This window comes from Mauremys reevesii, linkage group 18 (genome assembly GCF_016161935.1).
Source record: "Mauremys reevesii isolate NIE-2019 linkage group 18, ASM1616193v1, whole genome shotgun sequence".
In the NCBI taxonomy this organism is placed as follows: domain Eukaryota; kingdom Metazoa; phylum Chordata; order Testudines; family Geoemydidae; genus Mauremys; species Mauremys reevesii.
In genome coordinates, this window is record NC_052640.1 from 4433649 (window position 1) to 4443636 (window position 9988).

At 50.5% G+C, this 9988-nt stretch overlaps 1 long non-coding RNA gene across 1 annotated transcript; it reads right to left on the reverse strand.

Moving 5' to 3' along the window:
- Nucleotides 1-762: 762 nt before the first annotated feature.
- On the reverse strand, nt 763-3433 carry LOC120386296. The gene is made up of 3 exons (XR_005589638.1): nt 2920-3433; nt 2250-2454; nt 763-1104 (listed from the first exon to the last, which is right to left on the reverse strand). It is a non-coding gene; the product is annotated as an uncharacterized LOC120386296 (long non-coding RNA).
- Between the last annotated feature and the right edge of the window lie 6555 nt (nt 3434-9988).

Below are 9988 nucleotides of genomic sequence, written 5' to 3' on the forward strand. Positions count from 1 at the left end.
AAGTATAGTTGATGTACAGGGCAAAGTAAATATCCAGTCTAGGCTATCTGAACCTTGCCCACTTCTCCCCTGTCTTAAGGGAATGCTGCTCAATGCACAAATGTACTGTGGGTGCATCTTAGTTAAAGCTAGTATAATGCTTAGAATGATACTTAATTTTTTACCCCAAAGCATCCAGAACATTTGACTTTATTGCTGATGGGAAGCTTGCAGTCATTTCAGCTCCATTCCACCTTAAAAGCATATATCACTGCCTACGACATGGAGCAAGAGAGAAGGCGGCTCAGCGAGGAAAATATGGAGAGAAATAATGATTATGCTGGCAGACAGTAGAACAACTAAATGGAAAGAGACTTGTCATCATGCAAATAAAACTTAAATGAGTCCTTGGTTTGTAGAAGAGAAGAGTTTTCAATAGCCCGGAGGAGATGTTTAAAATGCATTCAATACAGCAGGCAATAACATTGGGTCTGTGCTTCAGATAAACAAGCTATTCTGGTGAATTGCAACATGATAGTGACTGAATCAGCTTCGAAAGCAATTACGCCTCTGAGACCGTGGGCAAAGAGGGGAAGCGTTTTGCAATCATCTTGTCGAACAAAATGTAAATGGAGTGAGCTGTGACAGCCGCGGACTTATAGGTGACACCATAAATGCTCAGCGACTCCCTTCCAAAGGGAGGAGCTAGGGTTACTTATGAGCTTCTCCTGTAAGTAAACGGGTAGGCACGTTTGAGATGCTGGTGCCCACACGAGGCTCGTGAAAGGGTCAATCGACAGTTCTCAGAAGTGGCACCGTCCTGCCCTCAGGACAGATAATCAGTCTGTGCGGTTTTGGTCTGATGAGGTCACGTGTCAGCCTTGCGTTTCGCTGGTTGTGTTGTCAGTCAGTAGCCAGAACCCTTCTGCGCATGTAGTTGGATCAAGCTCCTTAATAAAGGCCCACTTTGTACGTAAGAGGGTATAAGGTGCCCCCGAGCGCCCACATGTGGTGGCAGGAGTGGGTGGCGAATGGGTGGCTTTAGCTCCCCACTGAGCTGGCCAATAGAGCGGTGCTGGCAGATGTACGCTGCGGCGGGCGTAGGGCTAGCGGGGGGCAGGAAGCCTGGAACAAGGCAGAAGCAAGAGGTGAACTGACTCTGCTTCCTGGGATGCTCCTGGGCAGTGTGCAAATGCCCAGCCCTAGACCAGGAGGATAGGCACAAGGCAAAGCCCCAGCTGAGCCCCACACACATTGCTTTTCTTATTCTGCTTCTGGCCTACTGCTACCCCATACAACAAGCACCCGCCCAATAGCCTGGCTTTTGCCAGCACACAAACGGTGACTGGTTTTGACCTGGGAACGGTTGTCAATGTCGCTGGACATGGCAGCGCAGGCCCAGCCACACTGCAGATCTGGTGCAAGACGCTGGGCCGTTCCCCAGGGAAACGCCATCTTTTAGAGGTGCCACTTCAGGCGGACACTGAACAACTCTCCCTCCCATCCTTGCCATCAGGAGGGATGTGTGGGGTTGGAAACATTTCCCCCCAGCCCTGGGGTTCTCCACAGGGAGCAGCATCATGAGCCTCTCTTCTGTTTGCTTCAGATGCCAGTGTAAGGTGAAGGCAGCATTAGCCAATTCATATGGGTTAGGTGTGGAGTACACCACATTAACAGGTATGATGCACGCGGTATTAATGTAATATACATGACATAGATGGGTGCTGGGACGATACGTTAACTAAATCTATTATGCTCTTCCCACAATCCTGTTCACCCACATCAGGTATCCCACAACACTTTGCAAAGCGGAGGTCAGTTTTGGCATTAGAAAATAGGAAACTTGTCAAAGCAAAGATGCATGAATCCTTTGTACCAAGTACACTTAGGGACCAAAGTACACTTTGTACCGAGTACATGCTTTGTACCGAGTACATGCGTTCATGGCTAATCGCCATTTGGGATGCAGTGTTCAAATGAGATATGGGAAAGTATAGGGCGGGACCAAGGGCAAAGCCGGCCTACACCAGTGGGTTAAACTTAATCTTTAAGTGGGCTCTTTTAACTTGTAAACAACCAGAGTATAAATAGAAGTGGGACTGAGAGTGTATCTCTGAGATAAGGCTTCCTTCCTGGAAGGAGGGCCTGTATGTCCCCTTTTTGTACGTACTGTTTTGTCTTTAGACAGCACGTTTGGCTAAGTTCCGTTATTTGGTCTCCTGAACATTTTAAAGAATGAACCCCCAGTGCAGTGAACCAATTGGCTGTACCTTTTAGTCCACAGTAGGCTCTAATGATGGTGGCATCACAAGCTGAGTTTCTCCTTCTACAGCCTAGTCAGTGAATGGAAATTTTCCGTAAGCCAGAGTGACAGCTCCATCTTGCTGCACGGTCGGATGAAATGAGACACGTCTGGCTCTGGCAATGACTGCACTGTGAAGCCAAGGCTTCCAGTTTTGTCCTTGAATTACCAGGCTGAAATAGTAATAAAGAAACAACATTTTGGAAACTGATGAAAGGGGGGAAAAAACCCTCCCAAACCTCCCCTCCTCCATGGAAGAGAAGAGATGAGAAGAGAATTACTATAAAAAGCAATTGACCTTAGGAATCCTCCATCCCCAATTTCCCTTGTGTTATTAACTAGGCCCTTTGACTTCTCCTATATCGGAGACCTTGGAGATTCCATTTAAGTTTCAGTGCTTCCTAAAGAGCACTTCATTTACAAATATCTCATATAGAAGGCAACTCAGCTTAACTTAATGCAGCCTCTGAGTGCGCTGCCTGAACTGAAGTGACATTAAAACACAAGATAGTGCTCTTGCTACTTTGTCCATGAAATTGCCTTGACAGAAGAGAGGAAACAAATTCACTCATGATACATTTTTAAGGTCCATAATTAATAGTGAAGACATCTGCTAGAGAAGAAAGGGAAATTGTCACCTGCTTGGGTAGTGGGGGGGGGGCATTTTGTTCTGTTCTGTGCTATTTAAAGCAAGAGATAAAAATGCACCAAGTCGGAAATATGTAGGTTCATGTGAGTCCAGCAAAAATAGTTCCAAATGAGTCATTCTGCATGCATGAGAGGTATAGCGTATGCCTCGCACGGGGCTGCTCCGTCTTACGTGGAATGACTAGAAAGAGGAAGATTGCATCACTCACTTCTTGTACGGTCTTATGCAAATGTAGTAAGATTTCTGCTGCCATTCCTGAGAAAGGGCAGAATAAAGCCTTTGGTTTCCCTACAGAAATGTAATCCAGAGAAAACCAAGTGGCGTTATCTTATAGTTACAGCTGGAGTCTGAGTGTGTGTTCCTGCCACTGACGCATTGCGTGCCTCAGTTTCCCCAGCTGTAAAGTGGGAGTGATATTTGCCTCCATCATGGTATTTGGCTTCCCCATAGTTGATTATGAGCCTATTTTATACCCCGAGGTGTCAAACACATGACAAGTATTGCATATGCTAGCAAAGAATTCAGGAGGGGTAGGAAGAAATAATTATATGTAAAAAGGCTTTGAGATGCAAGGGGCTGTAGGAGATTAGGATTGATTGACTGCAGCCTATCACAACTCTTGAATTCAAAAGCCTACAGAGTGCTTTACCAACTGCTCATGATCCGAGAGTTAGGAGATGGCGATACCAGCTCTTGGTGACTGAGTTAGAAATTCTTGCCCTCCTTCCTCCCCCATGCCCTCTTCCTCCTTCTCTCCCTCCCTCCTGTTGTTTAAAACTCTTGAGTATAGATAAATCCAAGTAAGTGCTTTGGACAGGAACTCCCATCCCCAGGGATCATGCTGCCCAAGATGCCCCTGTGCCTTAGACAGGGCCGGCTCCAGACCCCAGCGCACCAAACGCACGTTTGGGGCGGCATTTTGCCAGCAGGGCAGCAGGCGGCTCCAGCGGACCTTCCACAGTCATGCCTGCGGGAGGTCCACCGGAGCTGTGGGACCAGCGGACCTCCTGCAGGTATGACTGCGGAGGGTGCGCTGGTCCCGCGGCTCCGGTGGACCTCCCGTAGGCATGACTGCGGAGGGTTCGCTGGTCCCACGGCTCCGGTGGACCTCCCGTAGGCATGACTGCGGAGGGTGTGCTGGTCCCGCGGCTCGGGTGGACCTCCCGTAGGCATGACTGCGGAGGGTGCGCTGGTCCCATGGCTCGGGTGGACCTCCCGCAGGCATGACTGCAGAGGGTTCGCTGGTCCCATGGCTCGGGTGGACCTCCCGCAGGCATGACTGCGGAGGGTGTGCTGGTCCCACGGCTCCGGGGGCCTCCCACAGGCATGACTGCGGAGGGTTCGCTGGTCCCACGGCTCGGGTGGACCTCCCGTAGGCATGACTGCAGAGGGTTCGCTGGTCCCACGGCTCCGGGGGCCTCCCACAGGCATGACTGCGGAGGGTGCGCTGGTCCCACGGCTCCGGTGGACCTCCCATAGGCATGACTGCGGAGGGTTCGCTGGTCCCACGGCTCGGGTGGACCTCCCGCAGGCATGCCTGTGGATGCTCCACCGGAGCCGCGGGACCACCACACCCTCCGCAGGCACGTCTGCAAGAGGTCCCCCGGAACCGCAGGACAGGCGACCGGCAGCGCGCCCCCTGTGGCGCGCCGCCCTGCTTGGGGCGGTGGAATTCCTAGAGCTGCCCCTGGCCTTAGAGAAAGACAGGAAGAGGCACCAGGATCAGGCAAAAGACCCTCTCTTATGAGGGGTGTTAGGGGAGTTAGGGGAGGGGAGTTCACCTCAGACTGCTGTTATTGGTAGTATGGCGACACCTAGGTATGTCAACATGGCAGTTAAACTCCCGTGGCTGGCCCGTGTCAGCCGGCTTGGGCAGCTGGGCCATGAGACTGCAGTGTAGACCTCTAGGCTGGGGCTGGAGCCCCGGCTCTCGGACCCTCCCCACTCAGGGGATCTCAGAGCCCACGCTCCTGCCCAAGCCTGGACATCTGCACTGCATGTTGATAGCCCTGCAGCCCGAGTCAGCTGACCCGGGACAGCCATGGGTGTTTCACTGCCTCGTAGACATACCGGCAGAAGCCTCAGCCAAGATCAGGGTCCCCTTGTGATAGGCTCTGTATAGACATCTAGTGCTTCAAAGAGCTCAGCGTCTCAATAGACAAGACAAAGGCTGGGTACTGAAGTACAGAGATCGGTGACTTGCCCGGGGTCACCCAGAAAGCTGTGGCGGAATGAGAAACTGACCATCTTGAGCCCCAGTCCAAAGCCTTAACCATCAGACCCTCCAGAAGCCATGAATACTAGAGAGAAACAAACTCATGGTGTTTGGGAGAAACCTCAGCAGGGTCAGGGTCTGATTTTACAAAACCAAACCCACAGGTGGTTAAGATCTGCATCCTAATTTATCCAAATTTTCAGCATTTAGGGGACTTGAAGAAATAGTTCCCTCTACTAGCTGGCCAGCACTTTTTCAACAAGAGAAACCCCATCAGCCTCTTTTGGGTCAGTTTGATAAATCAGTTACGTTGTAGGAATGCTGTCACCTGGGTAACAGAATCTGCCACCGTCGGAATGTGAGAGCAGCTGCACCGGGAGCTTTGAACATGTTGACAGTTGAAAGAGATTGGGAATTTCAATGAGAGTGTGGCACTTACCTCCTTGCTATTAGTCAGCTTGGAATATTGATCCCATTAGCAATTCCGGGCTTGTCTGGGGAAATAACACACGGGATTATTTGCATGCTTATAAATAGGAATTTTTCTTCCATCTGACAAAAGAAGTTTTACTACGGTAAAGAAAACAGTGTGATGGAATCTTGTTACCCCCTCCCCACACCTCCACAGGCCAGCAACAGCTGCTGCTATTAGAGTTCACCAAAATGTTTGCAGCCTCTTGGCCTGTCATGGGAAAGTCGGGAAGGACTAAAAGCATACACAGGGCATCTATGGTGGCTTTGGGGAGCAGTCTTGAAAATGCAACTGTGAAAAAAGCTGGTGACCATCAGGAACCCAGTAGGATATTTGGTTATTGATGTAAAGATATGAGGGTTGGGGGACCACCCCAAAAAAGCCCTTGTCCTCAGCCCTGGGCACCTTTGCCAAAAATATTAAGAAAATCAAATTCAGAGTAAAGCCAGGAGCTGCTCCACATCCCCAACCTGAAAATAACCAACGCCAGCTTCACACAGCCATCCGCCCGCTCCTTAGCCCACTAATGGACAGACCTTGCAGTGTGCCCAACGGTCAATGGATTCAGGCTGCTGCAGATCATGGGGGAGCAGATACCAAAGTCAGGGTGTCCTCATGGGGAACGTGCTCTGTTGTTCCGAGGGGGCTCCAGCTGGAATGAACATGCTGTCTGCAGCTGTGGCAGTAGGGCAGGCAAGAAGGGGTCATCTTCCAAGAAGGCCTTTTAGAGCTTCCTAGGCCAAAAAGAACATGGTAAACTATTTCTCCAGGAACCCAACAGGCAGCCAGTGCAGCCCCCAGAGCACTAGGACCGTGTGCCCCTAGGGAGGGACTCTGCTGAAGGAGCTGGCTGCCCCAGACTACACCAGCTTGAGTTTGTGGGTCTCCTTAGGATGCAACCAGGGTAGCCAGGGCCACATCAGAAGGAAACAGTCATTACCTGCTGGCCAGATGACACGGGGGTCACTGCTGCTGGGAATCATGGTCCTCCACAGGGTGTGAACTCAGGTGATGACTGGTGCCCGGTTACACTGGGCATAGAGGAGGCAGCACATCTCACTGCCCAGCATACTCCCGCCTGAGCTCCTGGAGGCATCCTGCTGTACAGACACCAGGGGCTAAAGTCTGTGATGCTCCAAATCAGTCACAGTTTTGCTCCCTCCAGGACGGCAGGATTTGGCCGAATGCCTCCCAGTCCCATCGCTCACCAGGTAGCTCTTCCCCATGTCCAGCATCGCTGAGCTCCACAAATGTGCAGCTGAGTCATAAAAGTGCCAGCCAGGGTGGGTGGCTTAAAATCGGGCTCTCTTGACATTCTTCTGTGAGAGGCAGAGAGAGAAAATTGATTTGATCCTTAGATCTTCCATCAGAGCATGGACAGAGCTTCCCTCACACATCTGTGTGGGCGTGCATGCGTACACACACACACACACACACACACTCTCTCTCTCTCTCTCTCTCTCTCTCTGCCTGAACATTAACGCGCAGGCAGTGAGATTACCAATGTCCTTCACAGGCAGCCCCGACCCCTTGGCCGTTCACATTTGGAAGGTGAAGTGCGTGTGAGCTGATGTGCTGTAAAGAGGTTGTTTTAATAGTTTGGCTGGAGTGAATGTGAGCGTAGGACAGGGCTGTGATTTGAAAGGCAATAGGTGATGCACTGAGAAACACAAACCTTAGATTTAAATACTTTAGGTAATTAACTAGGGCGAAGTACCTGGCCTCTGATGCAGGCTGTTTCAGACAGTGGACCAGGCTGCCAAAAGATACAGTGAACCAGCCATGTTTTGGCATACCAGACGTTGGACGTCATTAAGCTAACTCGTCTGCCAACTCCTCATGGCAGTGTTAGAGGTAGGTTATCAGTTGCATTATTCACCAGCAAAGGGATGCTGCTCCTGGATCAGCTGAATGAATGAGACTTCCATCTGCGGGACCGATTGGTACAGGCATGCTGGACCTCTCACTCTATGTCAATAGCTAAGGTGCCCATAGATGGCGCTCCAGAACATGGAGTATAGTTTCTGGCTTTTGTAGGACCAAGAAAACATATACCCTGCAATGACTCCCTCTAGCAGCTTTTTCCATCGGCTCTTGCAGGGATCAAGCCTGCATTATGCAGCCCGGACTAGCTCCTACGAGTCCTGCCCCCGGGGTGGCTCAGAATCCAACCTGGGATGGATTGTCAGGGGTAAGGAGGGGGGGCATTGGTGTCTGATCATTCCAAAGGCCTGGTTAGGAATCCTGAAGTGATGTGCCCAGGATGTTGCGAAGTGCTGAAAAGGGGACAGGAGGGAGGAGTTAAAGGGAAAATAAAGAGGCAATCCTAGATCAGTGGTGAAGCTCTTGTATTAGCCTCCTCCTCTGCATAGCAGGAATTTCTTGGGGCTGGAGTGTGGGGTGATATTCAGGAAAAGGTGCCAGAACGAAGCAGGACAGGAATTTAACCAGATACAGTGCTCAGGGTTTAATCAGCTGGGTCAAATGCTCAGAATCTGAAGCACTGAACAGCTTCTCTATAATCAAAGCCCTAAAGCCCCCAGGAAGGCTGTGAAAGCTCATTCTGACTAGGAGACTCTGCCTTACTTGCTAATCTACAAGCGCCGTAGTGCACTTCTGGGGGCCGTTACACTCTGAAGTGCTCTGTGAAAGCAGCATGATGGGGCTCTCTATCTAGTCTCCCTGTCACTGCCAGACAGACCCATCTGGATCACTACTCGGTGAGATCCAGGACGCTTCCTCTAACTGCTGCACCACCGGCTCCACCTGGAGTGGGAAAAGCAAGTGATGCCTCAGCAGGCAGAGCGATTTTGCCGTCTGAATGCTGGTGATGATGGGTGAGGCAGGGTTGAATTCTGCTTGCTCTCCCAGAGCTGGTTTATAGATTAAAGCCAGAAGGGACCGTTAGATCCGTCCAGTCTGACCTCCTGCCTAACACAGATGATTAAATCTCACCCATTTTTGCCGGGGTGGAGCCCGATAACCTGTAGTGGGCGTGCCTTCCAGAAAGGCAGCCAGCCTTGATCTGAACGCATAGGCCCTGGGACTGGTTGTCACGTGACCACTTCTTTTGTGGCAGTGCCTTGTACTGCGCGTGCCACGTGCCACAAATCCCAGCAGTAACTTGTAAGGCCTTGACTCTCCCCCCAAACTCCATGTGGACGCAAGAGTCCCTGCAGAGAGCTCACTGCAGGATCAAGGCCAAAGTCTATTCCATTAAGAATTTGGACTCATAACCAGTTTTCTCCGCTTGTTTAGTAAGCAGGAGTGTTGTGGATTAACCTTGAAGCCCCTCGCGTGCCTGTTCCGTCTCCGGCCTCAGACCAGTTTTCCAGCACTAGCTCCGTTATTTATGTTGTTCTTCATTTCTGGTGAGAGGCCACAACAGGGAGAGCTGTTATTGCTGGTAGAGAGCAGGCTTGTAACAGCTGCCACTGAGCAATTCAAAGCCCTTTGCTAGCAGAATCCCTCACAGTTTCTGTCCTGCCTCTGGAACACACAGGCTGCTCTGCCGCTTTTGAAGCTCTTGCCTTGAGTGGTACAATGATGGGTGGAAGGCGAGCTTCCCTTACCGTGGGGACATCAGCAGGAGCTAAATATGCAGTGGCTTCTGAAGCAGGGCCCATGGCAAGCCCACTCTTTAATCTATTAGCTTGCTCCTTGCCAGGGGGAAATGCCGGGGAAGCTGCATTATCATGTGTAAGAAGGTACAGTGTACTGCAGGCATGCAAATATCTTCTCTTCAGAGCCCTGGTCCAGTCAATAGAACCTCTGTGGTCCCAAAGACAATTTCAGATCCTTCCCCAAACTATCTGCATCTCTTGAGTCAGGACCCCTGGCCCTACCAGGACAGGGTTTTGCATAAGATTCTTGCTGCAATTTGGGATTGGGAACGCGGTGGGACAGCCTGGCTCATGGCATTCTGGAACACCCACTTCTGTTCCTGTTCCTGTTGGAACCAGGAGGTGCAGAAGGAGCAGGGTAAATGGAAAAAATAGAATAATAATTATATATATATATAATATGTGTATCTATATAAAAGCTCACTGATAAAAGGCAGAGAAGAGCCCAAGTCAAAAGCTCATCTCCAATCATCCCCTGCAGTTTGGATCCAGACAAAGCCGGAATGCGAGCGGCATGGCAGACTATTTGGCCTGTCGTTGTCGCTGTTTTCTTTAATAAAATCCCGCTGAAGAAGGGCTGTGATTCCACACAGGATGGGCCAATTCTGATGTCAGTTAGGACGTAAATGTACCATGATGTAAATTCAGAGTAACTCCTCTCAAATAATTTTGCCTTGAGTGGAATTTCTCCAGATTGACATCTAAATTTTTTAAAATTTTGTTTTACACGGGTTCCTTCAGAAGACCT